Here is a 25351-nt window from a genome sequence, read left to right on the forward strand (position 1 = left end):
CTTAGAAATGAGGCATTACGGAGGGAGAGAGAGTTTAAGGAAATGTTCTGTTGCCATCTTTTTGGCAGCCGCTGTCCTGGGGATAAACAAAACACTTCAGTCCCTCCATTCCTGGGCGATAAATCCACTTAAGCAGCTTTAAAAAAGAAAAAGAAAAAAAAAAGAAAAGGAGGTAACAACCATCTAAGAATAGACACAGCTTAGAAGGAAAAAACACCAACAGACCTCAAGTAGGCAGTCTCCAAGACATCCAGGGCCTGAAAGGAAAAGGCAGCGAGTGGTGCGCCTGCACAGGGACCCGGAGCACGCAATTCTCGCTGCGCAGCAAACGCCCAACCCAGTGGTGACAAGTGGCTGAAACCACTTTTGCAGCCTTCCCAAACCAAGGCTGCTCCAGGAGCTGGTGTGTTTTGCTTTTCAGGATGCTTTTAAGGGCTCAGTCTCATCTACAGGCTCCTGTCCCATGGCAGTCCGGCTGGTGCAGAGCTGCTCAACAGCCTTCTACCAACGGCCCCCCCACCAGATCCTGCCCTTCATGTCCCAACATGCCTTGTCCAAATCTAAATCCGTGCAATCTGACACACAGCCACCTACGCCTGACCAGCCACAAACCCCACACTGAGAAATTTTGGTCTGGACATCACTACAACATTGCTGCAAGAGAAAAAGCCCCAGAAAAGACAGCTGCTGCACAGATAAAAATCTCATCTTGCTTCGTACTCTGATCCTTGCCTCTGAATCACTTCTTTAACTTGAATCCTTGCCAGGTTTTAGTGTAAAAACAGAGACAGGAGTTTTCATTCATCTGTCAGGCAACATACAGCTAGACTTAGGATGGAGATGTGCAACACTATCCTTTATTACACCTAATTCACACAGGATCATCTGAAAAGGCAAAGCAATTGCATGTAAAGCGTTCAGCAGTGGTTCTCTCTATATTGTTCCATTCCTATTATTTTGTAAAAGTAAACGGGAAATTCATTTGTATCACTCATGATCTAGACATTTTAGGAAACTCTTCTTTATTGTGAAAGGGAAGAGAAGCTTGCCATTCCTCCAGATAAGCAGAGTAGTAGAATAAAAAGGAGAGAGAGTAGGTGGAAACACATAATTAACTTCTCAGAGTTCTGACTGATAGGAGTTACATGCAATATTAAGCTGCTATTGTACACTCAGTTCCATCAGTAATAAGTCATTTCTGTAATGCAGCCATGGCCAATACAATATAATTTGGTTTTAACTCAAACGTACAGATCCAAAAGTGAACAGCAGTCTATCATTTGATATCATGTTTTTCCAAGCCTTAGGAAGGTGAACTTTGAATAATGGCTTGATGCCATGGTGTGGTGTGCCTGGATCTGCTCCTGCTGTTTGCTTTTTCTCTTAGTTAAAAACTGAACACACAGTTTTGCTGAATTTCAAAAAATTTCAAAATTTCAGAATTTCAAAAGTCAAGACGACCTCTCAAAACAAAAAGTTTTCTTTTCTTCCTACCTGATGCTAATAATACAACTAAGTAACTAATATCCAGTTTTTATGAGCCTTGAAGTATTAGCATAACAATTAACCAATTGCTCTGATCAGATCTCACCAACAGTTTAAAACACATGACAAAAGACTGGATCACAGTGTTCAAATCTAGGTGCACCAGGAAGTTTAGTGTGGGCTTTGCTACAGATAGAAGGAGGATATTCTAATTCACCTCAGTTTGGACATCTAAAAACAGGCAAGTGTCCACACAGACCATGAGACACGGCACAGCCCAAAAAGGCAAACACCTCAGCTGGGAAAGGGACCAGGGAACTTCATTAGCAAAAAGCCTCCGTCCACCGTGGCAGGAGAAACTGCACAGCAGACATTGCGCACACAATCCTTTGCAATAACAATAAATAAATAAAAACAGCACTATGAATTCCCTGATTTAAGATGCAGTAGGTTTTGCAAGATAAGATAAGTCATCTAGCATAAAAAAAAAAGATTACACAAAACCATCTAATAGCAATGAAAGTCTTTGATCCTCAGGGCTGCGGAAACTCAAGTGATCTTCATTAGCAATGGACTGCTATTGACGGTAGTGGTCAACAGCGCCCATGGAAGTGGTCCTACATATTGTCAGGAATATTGCAGACTGACAGAAATCACCAGAATTTGCATCAATCAGTGATACTGAATATATCTTAAACTTAAACTATGATTTTGTTTACAATGTAAAAGTAGTTTAATCTACACTATTAAAGACTACAGTGACAAGATTTTATGATAATTAAAATGATAATTTATTTCCATTAATGTCATGATCAGCTAATCAGATGTAAAGTTACTTTACTGGTAGAACTATCCACACACTAAATGCCTCCCCTGCCACACACACACTTTTTTTAAAGGTTAAGACCTTGATGTTTTAGCAAGATTTGGGTCATTTAATAACTAGAACCAGCATACCTAAGAAGTTTGACTATACAATTAACAAGCGACTTAAAGCTATTTTTATTCCTTATTAGTGCCTGAAGTTTCCTACCTATCATTTCTTTTCCTGTTGCCCTAAATTCTGATCATTTTAATTTCTCCTCAATTTTAATTAACCCACCCGAGGGCTTAAAAATACTGAAAGTTTTTATATTTTCTTTTAATAATTAAAACTGTTTCAATTTGTTTCAAAGGCCTGATATTTAATAGGGAACATTTTCATAAGCCCTCAGCTCTACTACTAATAAAGAACATAGAATATTTGGGGAACCACCTGTTCATTGCACTGCATTTTCAATTGCTTGCATCGAAGTCAATTAAGATGTGCTCACAGCTTGAAAAGGCTGTAATGCAAGGCATACTTATAACAAAATAAGTTTGTTAACCTTTCTGGAACCTAGAACAAAACTGCAGACCTTATCTGCTCTCAGGTCAAGTTCAACAAAAGCTATTAAAACAGACAGCTTCTCTAAACAGATTGTATCAGCAAATATCATAGAGAAGACATGGAAATCTTACAAAGCTTTATCAGTTAAAAGTTTCAGGTGGTAAATGAAAACTTTCAGCCTTGAGAAGAGAGGGAAGAAAGGGACCTGTTGACCCTGACACTTAACAAAGTTTTACTCAATTTTTCTTCGTACTCCCAGTTAACCTCTTTGTCACAATCTAATACCAGTCACAGCAAAATGGTCATTTTAAAAAAGCCACAAATTTCACCTAATGCTTGTTACGTCTTCACACTTACATACCCTAATAGGCATCAAACAGTAGAAAATGGAGGTGCGAAAGAAGAATTAACACCCATAAATTGTAAACCAGCAGGTCCCCTACCTCTACATTAATAAGTTATTTCAGGGTCTGACCAGCAGCTCCCAAGTGCCTCATTTCGGAGCTGAGCGCACAACTCCCCTACCAGCTCCAACCCCGCGTGCAGGCCGCTGCGTAGTGGGGTGAAGCCCCCGGGGTCCGCTGGCCCCTTGCCCCAGGCACCTGCGTGCCTATCCCTGCAGTGCATAGCTGTACCAGAGGATCTAAGAAAAGTCTGAGAAAAATAAATTGCAAGACTAATTGATATTTCTTTAGGAATTTTAGGCGATCTATTAGACGTTCAATATAAAAATAGCAGCTGCTTCTGTGGGAAATCTCACTGTTCTCAAGCTCATTGTAATATTGACACAATAATATTGCTTTTCAAGCAGGAGATGTAATCTTGACATCCTCTTTACCTTGGTTCCTCTGTTCGCACACGTCTATTATTTCTAACGCCCAGGCAGGTGCACGTTGCCAGCAGACGAGAAGAGACAGCTAGTGCAACAGCAGCTGGCAGCGACCTTGCCGTCAGTGAGAGGTAGGCAACAAGAGCATCCAAAAAACAAGGCTGCAAGTTTTCGGTTTGGTGGCCAGAACAAAGAATTTATATCAGCTTGGTCTGTCTTAAATAAAATTTTTTAAGGAAGTTGAATTAAATACAGTTTGGTTGGAATTAAATATTTTGCTTGACGCAGCTAGTAGAACTAAAAGGAGATCCAGGCACCACAGCCAGGAGAAGCTAGGACACATTATATGCTCTTCTAGGTCCCCCTTCCTCACCTAAGTGTTTTTAATTTAGTAATTTCATACACCAAACTCATGTGTGGTGAAGAGGATCATAACCTCAGCAGTACAGGGCTTGGAGTACTTATTTCAAGAAAGCCACCTGGGTCCTAGTCCCTGTCCTGAATAAGGACTAAGAAATGCTTAGCGGAAATGAACATTTCTGAAGCATTTGCCCAAAGTCTTTGTAAATAAAAAGCAAGCAGGATTTCAGCAAGATTCATGGTATTCCCATCTTTTATTAAGACTAGAAATACTCCAACAACTTTTCCATATGTTCAGTCTAAAAATTCACAGAAAAGTAAGAACACAAATAATGGTTAAGAAATATGCAGAAGGGGCTTGGATGATGTTGGGGGTAAGGGGGGTTCTCTTACTTCTATTTCTATCACTACAGGTTGTCAAAGTCCACAGCTGATCCACAAGTCCACAAACTGTGTTTCTTCCACAACTGATTAATTCATTCAATGAAGTCACCTTGTGAAATAAAATGCATTACAAAGTTCAGAATCACAAGAACCAGGGGAAAAGATTTGCTGACTGGGAACGTCTCACTGTAGAACATGCTCTCAGTGAAGAGGTGATTAATCCTGTCCCTGGTCACCTTTAAGAAATACCAAACGAACCTCTTCCTTCAGAAAAGCTTTCATACCAGAAAAGCTTCTTTCTGTCCCATACACCTGAATCCAAAAGAAAAAGAACAAAACCAAGAAAGAGTAAAAAAAAGAGATACAGGACAGTTTTAAATAATAATATGCCTCTCCCCTAAGTAAAGCTTTAACCTTGAGAAGGGGAAGCGTAGCAACTGTACAAAATCTATCTACTTTGCTATTGTACCTTTTCTCTTTAAACTATATAAAGGAGAGCACTCTAATGCAATAGTATGAGGAAGCAGCACAAGACTTTAAATGGATAGGTCAGACAATAAGCAGTTACAGCACCTGAAGGAAAGAAAATGAACTTCTGAATGTATATAATCTAGTATCTTTGCCTTAATCCTTTTACTGCGTCTCAGCATTTTTATCTGGGCTAGCCATAGCATAGCATAGCCCATATGCATATAACCTGCTCTGGCACCTCACTGCAGGCCAAGATGTTCAAACAAAAAAGAGAGTGTTTCCTCCTCTTCCCTTCACCCACCATTACATTCCCAGCAACAGCTTTCTATAAAGAAGAAAGTAAAATGAGGAAAACCATATATCTTAGTGACATGAGTGATTTATAGCCCCAAAGAAGGACAAAATGATCCATGACTAGAAGTCAGTGTTTTTATTAGAAATGATGATTCCTAGTCATGGTGCCTTTTAGTTATGTGCATTATTAATGTTAGCCTGTGAAAGCTGCCAATGATGCTCATCGCCAGTGGATGTTCTTATACAATATGCGTGGATTTGAATGCATGATGAAGTTTTTCTGTCTTTTGGGATTCAAAAGAGGAGTTTGTGAATAATGCAAGACTCAAAGCAAAAAAAAGGGGGGGAGGGGAGAGCAGGGAAAAAAAACACTATTTGCCCAGTGAACAGTACAGACAAGTGAGGAGTACAAAGCAACCAAAGAAAACCCAGACTTCCCATAAAATATAGAAGAATTCAGTTAGAGCTCCCTACAGAGCTTTATCTTAAACCCTGTCATCAGAACACCTCTGCTGGTGAGAAAAAAAGTCAGTCTGCAGATTGCATGTTTCTTCTTTTCCGAGTTCAGAGTGACATGCAGTGATTTGACTCTTCGTAGTATAGTTTTGCGCTAAATAGCTGTTAATTAGCTGAACTCGTGTTATGCTTACATATACTGTGCATATATAAGTCTGGTTATGTATGTTATCTTGGTTATCGTCAGGTGGCAAACAATTCTGTTAACTTCTGGGAATGTGTCTTAATGTACAATTTGGGGATTAAAGGTCTGTGTACTCAGCGACCAGTTGCAGCAGAGAAATATTCATGCTAGAAATGCTACCCAATTTATACTATATCACTGCATTAGAATTATACCATTTTAATTAGTTCCTTAATCACATCACTGAACTCTAGCAAAAGCATTCTGCTTTTGTCTTCCTCTCAAAGAACAGCTCAGCACAGGCAATACACTTCTCCCAGACTAAATACTTCCGTTTCATCTGAATAACTTCTTTATTATTACAAATTCCATACTGGAAAACAAGCAAAACTACTACTCCAGGAAGAGACACGCTGGCAATGGATGTTTCCAAGCAGTATTTCTTTTCATTCTACATAGCCAACTGCTTTTTGCATTTATCAAAATATTTACTTATGGGAATGGTTCTACTCAGTGCCTTGTGGATCACTGATTATACATTAAAGAACAAGGTCATAAAATATTGATAAAATCATTAACTACAGTTTTCTCCATTTACCATGGCTAAAAAACACATGCTGCCTCAATTTTAATTTGATTCCCAGGGAAATAAATTATTTCAAGAACAGCATTTAATTGCCAGAATACTTCAAAAAGAAGAGAAGGAAAGAAAGGAAAAGAGTACCTATTTCCCAGTTTCAACTTTCTGGTCACATATTTGCCTGGTCTGCATACCTCTAGTGAGGTGAATTAAATGTCCCAGCCCTAGAGCCTGAGTTTTATCAAAGTGCTGTATTCTTAAAATAACCCAGCAAGTACAGTGGCAGCTACTCAAAACTACTAGCCATTAGGCTCTGTATGAGTTTTGAAAGCGATTTGTTGAAGTTTTTCCTCTGGATATTGGTTGCTTTCTGGAATGTCGCCCTTCTATTCCTCATAGCAGATGTACAGCTGAGGGGACGTTGCCGTGAGGCCAGAAATGAAATGCTAATTTGGTTCTTTAGACAAAGCTCGTAATGTGTAGTTACTGTGGTACTTTTTCTTCTGGACAAAATTGTTTCTCCTTTTCTACTGAACAATCTAGTTCTTCAACACACACGTACATCGCCCTGCACACCGCGCATTTCAGACAGGAGAAGGAAGGCACAAGCAGGGTGGGATGACTGTTCCTCTCCATGCAGAGCTGGCACAGGGCATTGCTAGCAGAGGATCACCCACGGTCCGGCAAGCTGAGCACTCCACAAGGTCTGGGATGGAGAATTAGGTCCATTTCCCAAAAGAAAAAGTGAAAGATAAAGTCCTTGCTTTCTTGCACAGAGGAACTGTGACACAACAAAGGAAGCCAGGGGATCTGAGAGGAGAGCTGGCTGCAGCCACTAGGGCTTTGGTATGATTTTGGGACACCACCTTTCCATACGGACAAGAAGTCTCACTCTTAAGTACAAGAAATCTCTAAGTTAAAAAAAGTTTTATCCTGAAAATCCAACGTCCAGTTAAAATAACTGATTTGATAAGATTTGAAGTAAAATCCAAGAAAAAGCAAAGTCTTTGCAAAGACATCATGCAAAAGCTCTGTCTTTCCCTTGCCTCAGCATTGCCGGAGCAGAAGCGCAGGTGCAGAAAGCTCACAGCCCTCCTAGCCCAGCAGACGCCCACCAAGCCTGCAAGCAGCGTCCGCACGCTTCAGACGAGTAACCCGACGCAGCCGGATGAAAGCTTACAGGAGTTACCTAGGACAGCATAATCTTCTCTTCCTATATAATTTATTACTTAGGTTGTTTTCCAACCTTATTTTAAATCTGGTTGGAGATTTTCAGCATAACTGACAAGCAGCTACTTTGTTCCCCCTGTTTCACTGAAGTTGTTTTTCTCAGTTGGTTTTTGGGGCTCCTACTGAGCTGTTAATGAGCTGTCAATTATTTGTGCAAATCGGGAGGCCGGCAGTGAAAAGCAGCTGCACACCGAGAGCTATGTTCCCTCAAATCTTGGGAAACGCAACACTTGCTTTAAAGAATCCGCTCTACTTACGAATCTTCATCAATGCCTGTACAAAAGCTACCATATATATGTATATAATATAGCTGACCATTTAGAAGTAGTCCACTGTAGCAAAAAATATCCAATAAAGTACACAGAGACCTAATTTCATCTGCTAAGTTCATAGCAATATTTTGAAAAGGAAGAATAAGAAAAAAAAAATCTCTGCTGGACAGAGCGTTGTACCATAACCACAATCCAAATCACTATTATTCACTTTTAACTAGCAACCTGCTGAGTTTTGTTTTCATAAACAACAAGTTCACCTTTCTGCTTCTTATTTCAGCCTCTCTTTCTTGTCCCAATATCTAAAACTGACTAATTTCCTAGCACACAGCCACACGCACAGCTGCCTGACATTCAGTACCACCGATGGAAACAAACTCTTGGTGGGGAAGGACAAAAGGAGGATGGCAGGGAAAGCTAGGAACCTGTTAAGGCAGCTGGAAGTGAAACTTGCTCCACTGGTGGTGGAACCACACTGGACTTCTCCTCTCCCTCTGCCCTCCCACCACTTCATCCTTGGCTGCCCCTTTCCACCCCACAGTTACACGAGTACTGACCGGACGTGGCTACCCTCTGAGACTGGAGACCTGCAATCCAGAAGGTGAGAATAATTTGCTAACCATCTTTTTCATCTTGATAACCAGTTGCACTTACAAGACAGATTAATCATTTTGATCACAATGACACAATTTTTAAATCATCCTAAGAAAAAAAGAAAAAAGAAGATGTTCTAAGTTTTAATTATGTGAAGGGTTACTCTTAAGAGGATAGAGCTGGCTATTTCACATGCTTAAGTTTAATCACATGCATAAGTCATTACAGACTCAGAGCGGTATTTTTGCTGGGAGTCCCAACATCCTTGTGCTAAAGGACAACTGCTTGCCTTTGACAGCCCTCCCTACTCTCATGTTCTTGGAAATATGGATTCACACTTAGGAGACATAGCTATCCCAAAGAACTGCATCAGCCTGCAATGAAATTTTAGGGCTGGTCTAGCAGGAAGAGGGGAAAAATAGGTGAATTTTATCATGCGCTCCACTGAAGGGTACAAATAGGGGGTAAGATGAAAAGGTTTAGAAAACCCTAAGGATTAGATTATAAAAATTAAAATTAGTCTTTCCATTCTCCATCAGGGATTGGTACTGACTAAAAACATCCTATTTTAGATTCAAACTTCATAAAAATGCCTAAAAATTATTGATCTTAGCAGCTTTTAGTAATTTTTTAATGACAAAAAAGGATGGTTCACAGGGTAGGTAGTTTTCAGAACCATCTACATAGTCACAAGGAACAGGGAAGGTTTTATTTTTATTCTGATTGCACAGGAAGTAGAAGAGCTACATGAGCCTGCCCCGCTGAAGCACAGAGACAAGCAGCAGATTACATAACCTTCATTTTACCGCACATCTTTCCACCCAGCTACATGCATGCGCGCACTCCCATCTCGCATCGAAGCGATGCAGGAGGCTCCATCTGCCTGACAGGAGCACAGACCCTCGTGCCAGCTGCCAGCCTGAATCCAAGTCAGCAAGGTAGCGAACAGAAGTTGCTGCCATGAGCTCTTCAGGCTTTACATCCGTCTTGCAACAATGCCTGCTCGTGAAAGCTCCGGCTCTCCTGCTACTAATTTTTACCCTCGTTAAGGAGAGGGGACACCAAGGACCAGATGGGAGAATCAGTGCCATTCGCCTCCCTCCTTGCGCAGGGCTCTGCAATAGCGTTGGGTGGGAAGTGCGACAACAGCATGCCTAAACACCAAAGCCCGCCAGCATCTGAGCCCACCTGTCTATCCCTGACCTTTCACAAACAGGCTCACTTAAGAAAGGGACACAAAATGACCAACATCCTTTTCTTTCAGGAAGCTTTATTTTCATTGGCATCTGCTGAAGTCATCTGGGCAGGCACAGAGCCTCTGCAAAGATGCCAATAAAGCCTCCAGGAGGCTGGAGTGGGCCAACCGCAACTCAACCACCTTCTGCACTCTTTTGAAGTTAAAAAACAAAACACTCCCCTCCCCCAAAAAAACAAAACAAAAAACCCAGCACCTCACCCACGCCGAAACTAAGAAGTGTTGGATCTTCTACTGGTTTAGAAGTACAGTGGTCTTAATCCATATTAGCAGTGAAACTTAAGAGAAGTTACAGAATCAGTAACGTGCACAACGGATGAGGAAGCCAGTGGAGCAACTCTGTGTGTTTACTGCTATTAAATGAATAGCAGAGTTATTATCACCTTATCTGTACCACAGTCGGATCCAGAGGTCTCAGGTGACATAGCTTGAGGTGATGTAACTTGCCAGCAGGCAAACAGATGATGGACCGAATTAAAATCCGTGTCTCTCGAGTCTCAAACAAAACCCTTATAATTGCTGTTTTTCTGCTTACACCATCTGTGATGCTTAAAAAAATCATTTTCACTGGGAAAAGTGAACAAAAAATGAAGGTAAGTTATTTTAAATTAATTTCATGAATTTTAGCTTTTTCATACATTTCATAATTTTCTCTGACAGAACTGATATATCTAAAGGAAAAAATGACACTGTTACAGGGACATACTGTTACAGGGGCATCATCCTGCAATTTAACACTTCCTCAAGAGAAACCACAGACACTAATAGCACTAAGTCTCAGAAATCTGTGCATTTAAACTGACTACAGATCAGCTAACTTTCCTACCTAAACAAAAACCAAAAAGAGATGGTAAACTGCTAGAAGTATTTAAATAATGGGCTGCACAAAGACAAATCTGAAATGAAAACACACCAGGAAATTTCCCTGTAAGAAAAGTGTCATGCCTCTGATGGAAATCTGAAAGCAAGACCCACATGACCTTTTTGCAATCTGACAATTAGCAGTGATGACAAAATTGCTGGATTTTGTCAGCTGTATTTTAAATGAGTTTCCTACCTATATTTTCCTTCATAAAATGAGCACAGATGTTCATTTAAGCAGATTCAAGACATAAAATTATTCTCTAAAAGATCAACATTTTTCCTTTAAAAAAAAAAAATCCCCACTCCACCTCATGTTACTCATTCAGCAAAATGTCCACCACAGAACTCTGCCATGCAGACCACAGCTGAATACACTAGAGGAGCAGAGGAGTCAAGAGTACATGCAGCATCCTCCAAGACACTGCGAACAGAACTTAATGTTCAATTCCTAATATTAATAGTAATCTAAATATTCAGCTTTAGCACTTACATAGCACTTAATCTCTCAGAGCAACTAGGATGATGCTTCCTCAGGCTCTAATAACAGTGAAAAGCATTTTTCTGATCCCAAGATAGATAAGGTCTGCATACTGATATGCTCTGTTCTATAGACTTCCCACATCCGTGATGCGGACAGGGACAGGCTGAAATCAGAGCAATATAAAAACACAGCTATTAAAATGGAAACATTTGAAACAACTGCAAACAAATGCTCTCCTTGTGACATCCTACATGTAGGAGTAAAGTCTTGGCCGCATTGAAGCCAGGATTTCCTCCGAGGCATTAACAAATGCATCTGCATACTAATTCTCTACAAGCAAGATTCAGAATATGGAAATCACAAGTAAAGATATACATGTAATTCATGGCAGCTGGCACCTTTCCATCAACTTGAGTGGAAGCCAAGAAGGCAAATTCTGCTGTCAGCTGTCACGTATGTAGAGAAAAACCCTGCTATGTGTTACTCCGAACATACAGCAGTGCCACCCGGAACGGAGCCCGTAACACCATTTCCTCCAGAATGCCTCATTAGGAAAAAGTTTCTTCTGTATTACATGAATGCTTCAGTTCACCAGGGTCTTTATGATTTCCCGTGGAAGAGTATTCAGTGTGAATTTCAGTAGGAAGTTGATTAAATTCCCAGCTCACCCTTAACACTAGTCAAGTTAAAATAATAATAATAATAGTAAAATATATATATATACACACACACACAAAACAGATAATTTTGTGACCTCTAAAAGGAAGCGCATATCTACAATTCTTTCACAGGTAAATCAAACAAGGAACGAAAAGGACAAATGTCATGCAGATATATTTTTGAAAATGTTAAGTATTATGAGCCTTCCTTTGTACCACAAATAAACTTTATTATGGCACCACACTGCAATCAGCTAGGACTGCTTTTATTCCAGGAGAAATGGGCAGAATGAAACCCAGCAGCTGGCACAGTAGATTTGACCTTTGAAAACTGAACTCTGCGTTTTTCCCCCAACGGTTTATTAGATTTTTGTAACCTTTGGAAAGACACAGGCTCAGCACCCTGCCGGTTTCGCGGGTCTCGCAGACGGTTCGGTGGTGCAGTCTGGCGCACCTGTGCTCTCGCTTACGAAGCTGCTGCTCCCCTGCAGCCGCTCCTGGGGATCAGGATGTGGTCCGGCCACGCTCATGTCTTGCCTCCGCTTGCTTCCACCTCCGCACACCCACAGCGCAAAGTGGCAGAAGCCCCTCCAGGGTACGTCCTCAAGGAAATGTGCCAAAAAATTCAGTACAAATACTCTTAGCTAAAATGCAACAGAGACATCCTTGCTACTTCACGTTCACAGGGTCTTACCAGACCAACTCTAAAGATTTCTGTCAACGTATATTTGTGTATAACTATTCCCCACCTGTTTGCCTTCCTTGGAAATAATTACTTGTGGTTATGCCAAAATCTATGTCCCAGGGTCCCTGTAATAAGGCTTGAAGAACTGTGTGAAGATCAAGGAGGACACATCTTCCCCTCACGTGCAGCAAAGGAGTTTCTTTCTAAGCCGTATTGCTCCTGCCGAGAGCGAGGGAGCAGGCTGGGGTGCCCTGGGCTCCCAGTGCAGGGGGAGGCCAGGTCTGGTGATGCCCGCGTCCCTTTCCAGCCCCCACGAAGCTGCTGCTGCCATACCGGTACCCGGGGAAGGGAGGAGGAAACCCCAGCAGGGCTAGGTGAGCCACCAGCAGCCCCGGGGGCTTTTGGGCCAGAGCCAAGGAGGCAGCAGGGAGAGGGACCTTCACCAGTAGCCAGGTCTCCCTTCTGTCCTCGGTCCCCTGCCCCAGCGGCGCAAAAGCTAGAAAGCTGGATTTCAAGTTGTGGTGTAGATGCAATGTCAGAGCAGCCCTTTGCTGCCGCTCCAGGCAACAGCCTGCTTTCCTAGCCCGGACTGCAGAAATCACATAAACCCTTTGAATTAGAGCGGGATCCTTTATTCGTCATTGCAAAATCACTGCCCCTTACGTTCACCATAAAAGCCCTGAACCGAGCACGGTGTTTTCCTTTATGTGCCCACCAGCAGGTGCTAACCTCGAGCCCACGCCAGGACGGCACTCACACCGGTGCAGCACTTTAAAATTTGCAACCATTGCCTTTACCATTTATGACAGGAAGATCTTTAATATATGGGTAAATTTCCATTTGGAGAAATCAATACTCTTAAATAATAACTAAGATTTCAGGTCTTTCAGTCACAATGCAGAATAACCTACCATTAACTTTACAAATGAGAATCAAGTTAAAAGGCTTCTAGCAAATTACCAGTAAATCACCAGAATTTGCTTCAGGCAGAGATATTATTCCTAAATTGTTGCCAGTGATATACAGCTTTAGCATTTTTTACTGCTAATTTGCACTGGTTTCTCATACTCCTCTTCTAACAGATCATTATAGGAGCCAGATAATTTGTGCTGCTGCCAATAACTGTCTCGAGGTATGGCTCTTTAGGTAAGCCAAGAAGAATGCACGGCAAGGGGGAGTCTTCTAAAAGAATTCCAAATTAAAGCATTATTCTGTTAAGTGATTCCTATTTGTTCATAACAAAAAGCAACGTCCTGAATTTCTGCTTCAGAAAAATCACATCTTCTCAAGGTTGTCACAAATTTAATACGACCTTAATAATATACTATTAAGGGCTGCCTTTCTTGCTTTTTAAAATTCAGTTTACTTTATTGTGTGTCAGAAAAACATACTGGGTCACACTGTACTTGGAAATATTGCAAACAGTTACACAGACATCCAGAAGAATTAAATTGTAATACTACAGAAAATATACAGAATGACATACAGATAGAGTCCTTATGCTGTTCCAGACTTTGATCAGTTATACAACCCATCCTAAATCTTTAGAAAGCTGATCCGTTACATAAAGGCCAGTGATAAGTTAACAATTTATGGATCAATAAAAAAATGGTTTAAACAAAAACTAATAAATGCTCAAGTTAAGAAGTACTGGCCATAAGTGGTACTCAATCCACCTTCAGTAAGACCTCTTCTTTCTTTCATAATTTCCTCTGACCAGAGAATACTTTTCCCATGTGACAAACCTTCTAAATTCATTCTGGGAGGACGACTGAGTGGCATTCAAGAAAGTCAATGTTAATACTAGCTACTCTAACTTAAAGGACACAAGGGAGACACCTCCAGGGAAGCAGCTCAGAAGACCCAACCACAGTACCTAAGCAGCCCGAGTGCCCCGGGCATGCACCCCTGCAAGCACTGGGCCAGCTGCTGCTGGATAAAAGAGCAGAGGCAAAATGGTTTCTCTGCTGAGTATCCACATATGTGTTAACAAGCCCTGAAAGCCCTCTGCCCCATCCTTGACATTTGTTCTTGCATCTCCCCACAGAATTCAGCTAGATTCATGCAGAAGTAGTGAGACCTCTTTATAAAAAGGGAGACAGTCCACCTTTCCTTACACTTGTTCCATAAACTATTGGCATTTGTTTTGTCTGTGTTCTTAATATCTTCCGATTTTGTAAATTTAGAGACTGACTGATTCCAGACTCTTAAAAATAGGCACTTGAGAGTATTTTGACCTTACACTCATCTTCTGATCAGTAAGCAGCAGCAATGGCATCACCTACATTAAACATTAACTTGTAGCATCAATCATGTATTTAACAAACACTACAGCTTTCACCTCACCTGTTCTCTGGCAGGCTCTGGGCATCTGAAGACACTTAGCCAACAGCAAATACAAGGCACAGGGTGTAGGTGACAGTCAGGCTGTATGAAACTGGACCTTGCTACACATATGCATAAGCCAGCATACTTAATACTGGCTACTATTCAAAAGTCTCTCCTTGAAGATGATACTTTTACAATGCATTTTAGAGCTCGGGGGCTAGTGGCTCAGACAGATCTAAGGATGTTTGCTTTTTTGGTGGTTGATGTGTTTCCAAGGAGCATGGTGACAATGTGCTAGCCCATCTTGCAGTGATAACATTGGGGAAGAGACCCCACAGGAGTTCCGCTTGAAAGCTCCTGTCTTAGGGCAGAGCTGTATTGGCTGGGGACATGGGCAGTGGAAACAGGAGGAAAACTGACCCACCAGGGAAGGCCAATCTTATAAGAACAATCTTGTTTTCCTTCACCTAATATTCTTTGGAAAGGCAACAGAAGCCCTAGCTTGAGAATATTGGTGAAGTGTTTTCATATTTTGAGAAACATTAACCAATTTAAAAGACACTATTTTTAAGAATACTAGAATAAGAATAAAAGCCTTCAAAATTATTATATACTTTCAATTGTTTATGAACATTCAAAGGCATCAGTGTAAATTTATATGTTGGTATGAAATAACTGAAAATAATCACTTGGATTTTTATATATCTTAATTCAATTTGTTGACAAATCAATATTCAAAAGATGCATTTCTATCCACCAATACCTTAAATCCAAGAATAGTTCCCACTAAGGAATTCTGTTTAGCCTACATTTAACTACAGAAAATTGTTTATGTCCCAAAAAACTAGACTATAAAGAGAGAGAAAAATCAATACTACACTCATAAATCTGGGTATTGACAAGTACTGGAAGCCTATATTTGCAAATGACTTGCCTCAATGGCAAGATACAAATTATAAGGTGTAAATAATGCAGGATTCAGAAGATTTTCACAAGGAAGAACAAAAAAAATGCAGATCATGAGGAAGGAAAATGACAATTAACCAACTCAGCTTATTGCTTTTGTTAACTAATCTCCAGTTACAGAAAAATTGTTATCATGATGTAGTAATAAAAGTGTACTAGTAATTGTTATCATAATCTAAAGTGTAAAATAAATGAAACCAGCTCAGATACTAAGCAGTGAAGACTCTTCAAGTTTTACTATACTTTTTCTTTTTTTTTTTTTTTTTACTATACTGTTCCACCATAAATAATTTTAAACTTTGCTCTTTTGTTTGCATTTGTTCTTAACTGCAGGGTTTTAATTTAATTATTTCAAACTGTCTCAGCTAAAACTAACAGCAACAATAATGAGCTGAAGTTGCAGGCACTTTACCTGCACGAATATATACAAATGTGGTCCTCTGGGAGGCTCCTAATTAGCACCTGAATAATCCTGCTGGTTTTGAGCATCTAATTGGTCTTGGTTTCCTGAATAGTAAGGGAACCAACTGTTGAGGTTATTTTCATTTGAGCTTCAGGTATATTGACTGTTTTACCTGCCAACAACCATGGACCGCACAAAATGGCCTCCTTTTCAGTTAAGTGGCTTTTCTTCTAACCAGGGAAGCTAAAGGGCACATGGCTCACTGAGGCAGGGATGCTCTCACAACGGTAGGCATGAGACAGATTTACCTGCCACTGAGAGCCAAGATCAGCCCTAGATACCACTATGGAAATTGCGGAGGTGCAAAAGGAGTCAGCATCTCCTCTGCAGGTTAGACTTCATCTCTAGCCTAGACGTATGTCTCCCCTGTGGCCACTCCAGAGTGGATTACAGGATGTCAAGAATGCAATATATTGACGGAGGCACTATTGGCAGGAGGTTCAACACAAAGGAACACATTGCTAAAAGCAGTAAGAACTGGCTACCATAAACTTAAGTACATTTTGACTTGATTCATGAAACCATGCAAATGAGTCATAGTCTTGGCCTAGGTCCTTTCTCCAGCCATCCACCAGACATTGTAGAAATTGCCCATCCGCTGTCATAGGCGCAGAAACCCTGAAAGGTGACACAGTATTATCCTCCCCTTTTTTGCATACTTCTCCCACAACACGTTCATGAACTCCTGGTGCCAAGCTCCCCTTCGTTTCTTCTTCACTACCACAATGCTTGATGATAAGGGAGACCTTCTTCCACTTGCCCCTCTTGCCAGTGCCAGGGCTCACAGAAGAATGGGAGCAAGCAAGGATGAAAGATTTATCATAAAAGCACAGACAAATCATAAAAGGTGCCTGCCTTGGTGTGATAAGGTATTGCAGAACAGAAAGCTGAGAAACGACTGGCCCTTGTATTTAGGCATGTGCCCAAAGGCAGATGGAGAAGAAAGGGTTCTGGGCCCCCGTCTGTCTTTCTTGCTAAGTGCCCTCTAAGGTGCTCCTCTTAGAGGAACTAACCTCCAAGAAATAGCTCCCTTGGTAATTAACGCACACCAACAAGCCTAACAACCGCTAACGCAACAGAAATTTCAGGTTGATTGCAGCCAGAAAAAGAAAATCCAGCATGGAAAATGGCAGAAAGCTAAAACGCCTTAACAGAACCGCATCAGCAGCGTCACGCTGGTGCTGCGGGCAGTCTGCGCAACCCACACATGAGGGCTGGCTGGCAGCCAAGGAACAGCCACACATGAGATACGGTTCAAATCAAGGGAGGGAAAGTTAAATAGGAAAGAAAGACTTGACTTCTTTCTTTTGAGCCTCCAGAAAATGAAGCAAAGCTGAAAACAAATCATTTTGCCAGTTGGTCTCTGGAAAAAAGTTTGAAGGGAAAGGAGCTCAGAGACAACCCACTGTTCTGGATTACACAGAAAGTACAACTTTAGCCTTGAAAATCTTTTACTCCCTTTACACACCCCGAGGCCAAAAAGCCTACTACCAATACCTGCGCTGGCTTGGCCTATCAGCCGCTCTTGAACCGCTTGCCCTCCAGTGAAACGCGAGAGCAGTGCCTCGCTCCACGGCAGCATTGACAGCCAATTCACTGAAGTTTATAAAGCACTTTGGCATCTTTAAGTGGAAAGTATCATATTCGGGATCGTTATCTCATCTCTGGCAATATGATATGTACACTCAATAGCAAGCTTTGCTTTTATTGAAGCCTTACTGTTTTCTGCCTTCACTAGCTGCTATTCAATTGTTGCCAGCTTAACCCACAGCTGACTAAATCCACTCCTGCACTTTTTGTTATGTGCAAGACTATTTTAAAAGCAGTCTTAAAATTCCAGCTGTTTTCTTTTATTCTATTTTGAGACTCAATTCCACTTTCCACATGAAATTTATATCAGCTAGTTATCTGAAGCACCTCTCTAAATATACTACCATTTCATCAATGCATTTTGTAAAAATTGACATCACTGTTGCTATATAAGGACACTGCATTTCATCATATACCATACAAGTCATTCTATCTTAGCTTAAATTTAAATTAAACTGAAATTAACAGAAAGTGTCAATATGACACAGACCATTTCGTTCTACTGCTGAATGAAAAACTGCACAATGTCCTTAGAGCTATTCAGACTGGGTTCTTGGTGGGTTCCCCCCCCCCCCGATATTTTTTATATATAAATATATATATATACACACACACACACACATATATATATTTAAATACACTTGCTTTCTACTACAATACTGAACAAAGAGCAGATGGACCAAGAAAAATGAAAAACATTTCATTAAAATGACATCTAGTTCTATTGAATTTTCAGATTTGAATAAGGTTATAATTTGCTTGAAATGTAATAATGGAACCTTTTAAACAAATATTTAGCTATGCCTTGAATATATACTGAACAAAATGTTCCCTAAGTATGATTAGATGCTTCAGGAGCCAGAACTGTTGCAATATTCAAGTATTAAGTTGGAGAGAGGCATTCATTTTGTAAAGGCGCCAAGAAATGCGAGTAAGCTCTAAAGACCAAGCTACAGGTAATGGAACACTTTCTCTGAATCCATCAACAGTGATGCCTACCCCATTAGCCAGAGATAAGATTCATAACATCAAAACATCAGTAGGAAGAGCAAGAGTCCAGTAAGAATCTTCTTATGCTGTGCAAGATCAAAATTATTTTCACCGAGCAATACGGCAAATATACAAGGCAAACGAATGCTTCTTCATGGAGGGCCCAGCCAACCGCCAGTGCTTGTCTTTGACCATAACTTGCCAGGATCCTCTGAACTGCGACTTTAAACAGCAGTATTCAAAAGCTGATAAAGGAAAAGCAATCTAAAACTTCAGCTCAGGAGCAAGTATGCAAATTAACAACTGTAAAGTTTTAAAATTTAAGGTTTCAGCCCATGGGAACCTGTTTGAATAGTCTAGACTGAGTGGTTGCAACAAGCATGAAAGGTTAAAGAAACACCGCTGTCCTAACGTAGGAGGGATATACATACATTAAATATCTGCAAAATGATTTGACGCTGTAAAATCAGAAATAGATAAATTAGATGAATATAAAAGTGATAGGACATGGGATGAGATCCAAGTACGCACCCTTGGACATCTATCAGCCAACATATTTTTTGTCACAAACAGCATCATTAATATATTATCACTACTTGAGTTTTAAAAATGTAGAACTTCTACTTGCAAAAGTTGTATTAGATGAAACGAACATGGTAGTTCCAGGTTTTATACATAAATGGAGGAAAGCTGGCCTCCCTGAAGTCAGGATCTTTCTTCATCGGCTTCATTGAGATAGAGTTACTTTCTCATTGGTTAAGAAACAAAGCAAGGAACATTAGTCGAAATTAGTCAAATCAGAAACAGTCGTTTTTTTCCCCTCTGCCCTCCCCCCCATACTCTGAAGTACACATACATGAAAGGATAAACACAGTTCCACAGTGCTTATGGGACTAAGGACTAAAAGCATTGAGATATTTTTAGCATATAAAATGCTTTTAAGACAGTTATGTCAGTAATAAAGAACAATTTCAAAAAAAGATGCAAAATTGCTATTCTGGCATTACGATTCTTTTACTAATAACATTTTGAGTCATGGTGATGCTTAAGATATGGTAAATTTCTAGTACTATACCCTGAAACTAAGATGTTTGGCCATTAGTTCTCTTCTACCTTTTGTTCCTGAAAGGTGTTTCCTGCCAGAATATTGTATTCTGAATTTTTTTAATTTGTATATTTATTCTCACACACAAACCTACCCTACCAATATACATTAAGCAAAGGGAACTCAAAAAATGATTCTCTGGTATGGCTTCAAGCAAGAAGACTTCTATTAAACTGGAGGTCAGCAGATGGCTGTCCCTTTGCAGTTCTAAGCTGTTTGGATTAAGCATATTTTTGGACCCCTGATGATACAAAATGATACACATGAAAATTGCTTATGTAGAAAATACTTTTATATAATATTCTTCATTTATCCATGTGATTTAACTACCTTGCTTAATTTCATTCAGAACAACACAGATTTCTGTGATGAGCCAAATATTTTACGTTATTTCCCCCTGCTTAAATTATCAATAACAACAATTTCATTGTTTTCTGTTTCACAAATTTAAATGGGAATTTATTATTAAAATGCTTCATTTGATTCCTAACATAAGCTTGTTGTATTCGTTTCAGGATTTGTTCATTGACTTTTGAGTAAAACTATACAGTACTAAACTCTCAAAGCATATGGATCCTTTCTGTGAAATACAACCTTACAAATAATCGTTTTCACAATTTTATATTTTTTAGACAGTATCCAATGTATTTTCCTGGGCTCATAAAGCTGTTTTAAAAATTTATATTGCAAGTGTACACAAAGAAAGGATATTTCAGTACTGAAACCATTCAGTAACAAGCATATGCATAAGTTGGAATGAGAAATCCCAAACTGTGAATATAAACTAGTCATCTTTGCTATATACATTTAATCTACACTCTCTTTCCTTTCTTGCTTTCCTTACACAGTTCTTTAATAGTTTTTTTTTTCATAACAGAGCATTCATACTTTAAAATGAAAATTCAGTTGAAGCAGATCCTCTCTCAGTAGAGCTGTATTTCCAACCAGTGCAGTGCAAAGCTTGCAATGAAAACCTTACCAATGGGAATCAGTCTGCTCTTGTATGGAAAATATTTTCCCTGACTAACAATATTAAAATGACCTACAAATACTGCCATGTAATGAAAAAATCTAAATTACACATGATGTCTGCGCTAGAAGATCACATGTTTTTCACTTTGCTTCAAGAACTTTTTTTTCCCCTCAAAGTTTTTGCTTGGTATTAATTCAAGCATGATCCACCGTCTGTCACTGTCTCAATGATAAAACCTTCTTTGACTGTAGAAAACATGACTAAACCACTCTCTGATCACAAGCAAATACCAGCATGTCATCTGTACTACGAATAGATCAATGTCACCCCTAGCCACCAGATACAAGGGGCCTGGTTGTTTTGTACCAATGAGGGCAATGACTATGGTGTTTGCACCTAATGCAGTTATCCCTTTTAAGCTTTAAAATACTTCTTCTTGTTTGTTCTTACAGTATGAATTATCAGTTTAAAATGGAGAGTTCAAGAAAAGCTCAGAAGTGACTTCCATAAAAGCAGTCAAGACAACTGGTATTCAACAGCAATAGTTAGTGGTAGTTTTACAGCTCCAGCATAAAAGCTGAGTTGGGAAAGGGAAAGAAAATTGTTGCAAGGCACTTCTTTTAAATTTTGTTTCTACCTCATCCATGAGAGTGTTAGCAGCCAAGAAATCTTCATCAAAATGACTTAAACTAAATTTTTCTTTTTCTTTTTCTTTTTTCCTCCTCAGATGCAAAAATATAGATCCCCAAAATCTCTTCGGGAGCTCAATAAATAGCTTCTCTTTTACCTTCATTCCTTAAGAGATTCAGTGGAAAACCTCAAACATTTTACACATATTACTAAGAACTCTTTACTTCCCCCACCTCCACCCACAACAAATTCCCATCAGTGCTTCATTACTGCTATTTGTAAAACAATGGCGGGTAAAAGACTGATTTTGCCTGAGCAATCTAGTCACTTTCTTGATAAGAAAAGCTAAAACTAGGAAAATCAGTGCAATTCCAATGAAAAGTGAGAAAAACAGAGAACCACCCTGCTATGCCCTGTGTACCTGTGACAGATGAGGGCAGCACCCTAGGGACACCACAGATGCAGCCACAAATCCTTTCTATTTAAGGCTCTTTGGCATACCTGTTCTGATGGGGCAGCAGACAGGACTGTGATAATACATTGGTGCTCCACTACTGCCTCGAAATCTCAAAGGAGGCCTCTGCTACGCACGTGTGGGACCATTCTCCTAAACCACCAAAAGGCCCGTCTCCATCCCAAATCCAACAAGGATATTAAAGAAATTCAACTCAATAATCAAGGAGTAGATGGGATAAAGGTAACACTAACACATTATTGGAGTAGATAAAGTGCTATCACTAAGACAATTTACAAGTAGTGCTACTGAATTAGCATTTGCTGATGTTTCCATATTGTGGAGGTGTTTCAGATGCAGAAAGGGAAATATTTGCCTGATTTGACTGAAAATGGGAATTAAGAAGGAAGAGGGCAATAGTACTTACCCTGTGATTCACTCACAGAATGCTTGACACCAGTCGGAAGAGCAAGTAGGAAAATTGCAACTACAGAACAAGATTTCACAGAGTAGAAACGAACAGCTGGGCACTCTGTGGGTCACATTAGCTAAGAGCTGTGACTATTTAATGTTCATTTGAAGTACAGCCAGTTCCAAATATATAAAGAGTGAGCCACTATCAGTGGCTCAAAGATTAATGTTTTTCTTCCTATGAGAAGCTCCATTTTGAAAACACATGGGAACCTCTGCAGCCTATTATAAGACCTATTACAACTAACATGCAAAACCTTACATCCTCAAGTTGTACTCTTGTGCAATGTAAATAAGCACAGCGATCCCAGAAGCTCCTATGCTGAAACACAATCCTGCTGTAAATATCCTTGGTATCAGCTAATTATATATTCCCTGCTACAGCTTTTGAGTAGCTATAGAATAGATCATACTTCATAGCAATAAAGATGATGCCCTTTGGGACTGACTTTCCATCAAAAAGAGCTTTAATTTATTTATAGCTACACTTTATACCGCAAATGACACTGGGAGCCCAGATAAGCTGTTTGGAAGAATTGCTCTCTCTCTTTCTATTAAATTAGCTGCTATAGTTAACTGATTAAAATCTTATTGCAAAATAAAAGGTTCCAACAAGTATGCCTTGTAAAGGGGAATCAAAACACATTCTGTGCTAGGAGCTAGGCAGAAAATAACCACTACAGCAAAGATTTACTTTACAGTTTCTGAATGCATTTTAGGCCAAAAGAAATAAAGAAAGCTTCATAAAAAGAGTAAGAGAGCTTTCCAAGAAGGCTTTTTGTGTACTGAAAGATATACAGGCTGTTCCTGAAATCTTTTTGAGCAGGCTCTCAGTGTAGGACTGAAGTATAAAATGGCTTTGTCTGCTCCAGTTGTGTGGATGCTCTGTGGAGCTTACATGTTGGAAGAAAGTTTGTTCAAAAGCTTAGCAAATACTTTGCTTTGTACAAAGTCTAATTATAATGATTTTTCAAGCAAATACTGGTACCTGCAATAGCAGCAATTGCAAGCAAGATTAGCTCAGGATCTTGAGAAGAAAGGTCTGTGCATTGTCCTAAGAGAGGGTTCAAACAAACAAACAAAACATTTGCCATTCTCTGACCTAGGAGGTAAAGCCTGAATCTTGGACAAAAATTAGGTTATCAACCATCAGAATCAAGAGAGGACAAAATTAAAAGGTGACTGCAAACATTCTGTATGTAGCCTACATACCTATCCTAAAAAACATGAAAGGTAAGAGACATGCTTTGCATCTGCTGCATCTACCATCGTAAGGAGGATAACTGATTTTCACTGTAATTAAAATAAGTGCATGTTGATAAGTTTTAACAGTGATTCCCAAATGTTATGTTTGAGAATGTTTTTTTCACTAACACCTGGGCCCACTGTTACCTGCCTTAAATCCCTTGTATATTAAGCAGAAAATGCTGGCTTCAGTAACATTGGCCCTCTTTTTAATGTGGTACCCAGAAAAAATAATTTAAAATGTTTTTTTTTCTTTTTACTAATCCTTACTCTTTCTCTAGAATGCTTTTTTTTATTTTCCATTCATTGGATAATTAGTATTTCAGTATTTCTAGTTTGGAGTGTACAGATGTTTGGAAAACATCTTCCCAGTTTTTCATTTCCTACCATCACACACACAAAAAGCATGCACACACTATATTGTTTGGGCAGCAAGGGGTTTCTGGCTGTGTACAGCTTTCACCCACACACAATTTTCACTAGAAACCACCAATAAGTACCTACTGCTAGCTCAGGGAGGGCTCATGGCTTTCCACCCAGGTGAGGCTTTCCACCTCACTGCCCCATGAAAGTGACTCATCTGGGAAAAGGAAAGACGCACCTTCACTTTTAATTTGCTCCTTCTGTTTCGCAATACAGACAGCAGTCTATGAACCAGACCAAAAGCAGACCTCCAAGTATCTCATTTGGATGCGGACAATCAAGGATTTGACAGATGTCCAAGCTAGAGCGCAACCTGGCATTGCACCACGGCTCATACGCAAACAAGACTCCTCTCCACTCCTCTGCTACGCTCTGAAGCTCAGACTAGCTGGCACAGACTTGAAGAGAGCTAGGCTCCCCATGGCAAGTGATGGAGAGCTGGGGTCACTATGCTGGATAACCTTCCAGGTGTAACTCCAAGTCTACCAGTAAAGGGACATCTTTGAAATGGAAAGTGGAAAATGAAACTCGTTGGCTGCAACAAATCCAGGCAAAACTTCAACCAGTGATGCATCCACCTGCGATCCTCAGGAATAGCTGGTGCCTTTTGAGAGCCCCCTGCACATTTCTTCGCCATCCTTCTGAGCGAGCAGCTCTCTACTGTCCGTCCTGACTTCACACTGGTAAACCTCTCAAAGCCGTTCTTCCAGTTTGCTGATACGAGTCAGGAGGATGATTAGTGCTATCAAAATAGTCCTTTTCACTGAGTCTTCCTTTTATCCATAGGAAAGGCTTCCAAAACAACACTGAGCAGCAGAACCAAATTATCAGCTAATTAATCAGTTAGGAGTTTTTACATCTGTCTCTGACCACCCAGGTAACAGACAAGGATCTGGGGCAGTCCATCATGCTCTGAGCCTGAACAGTGATCTGCAAGACTTACAAAGCCATGCCTCTTCTGCACATGCAGTAAACTTGCATCAAAAATAAAAGCTCTAAGTCAGGGCTGGAAAGTTATTTTCCAAGGTTTAGTTTATTTATTAGGCTATTTAGCTTCCACACCTACAGTTAGGGACAATGTTTTGTTTTGGGCTTTAAGTATAAAAATCTTCCCTTTATACAACACACAAATGCCTCATCTAAAGGTTGGCATTAACAGCACTTTATTTACTAATTAGTTCAGCAGTTTATCACATTGAAATTTAAATGTACTAATCAAATGTTTATTTTGTAATCATGTTACATTAATGCTAATTAGTGA

The sequence above is a fragment of the Dromaius novaehollandiae genome, chromosome 9 (assembly GCF_036370855.1).
Source record: "Dromaius novaehollandiae isolate bDroNov1 chromosome 9, bDroNov1.hap1, whole genome shotgun sequence".
In the NCBI taxonomy this organism is placed as follows: domain Eukaryota; kingdom Metazoa; phylum Chordata; class Aves; order Casuariiformes; family Dromaiidae; genus Dromaius; species Dromaius novaehollandiae.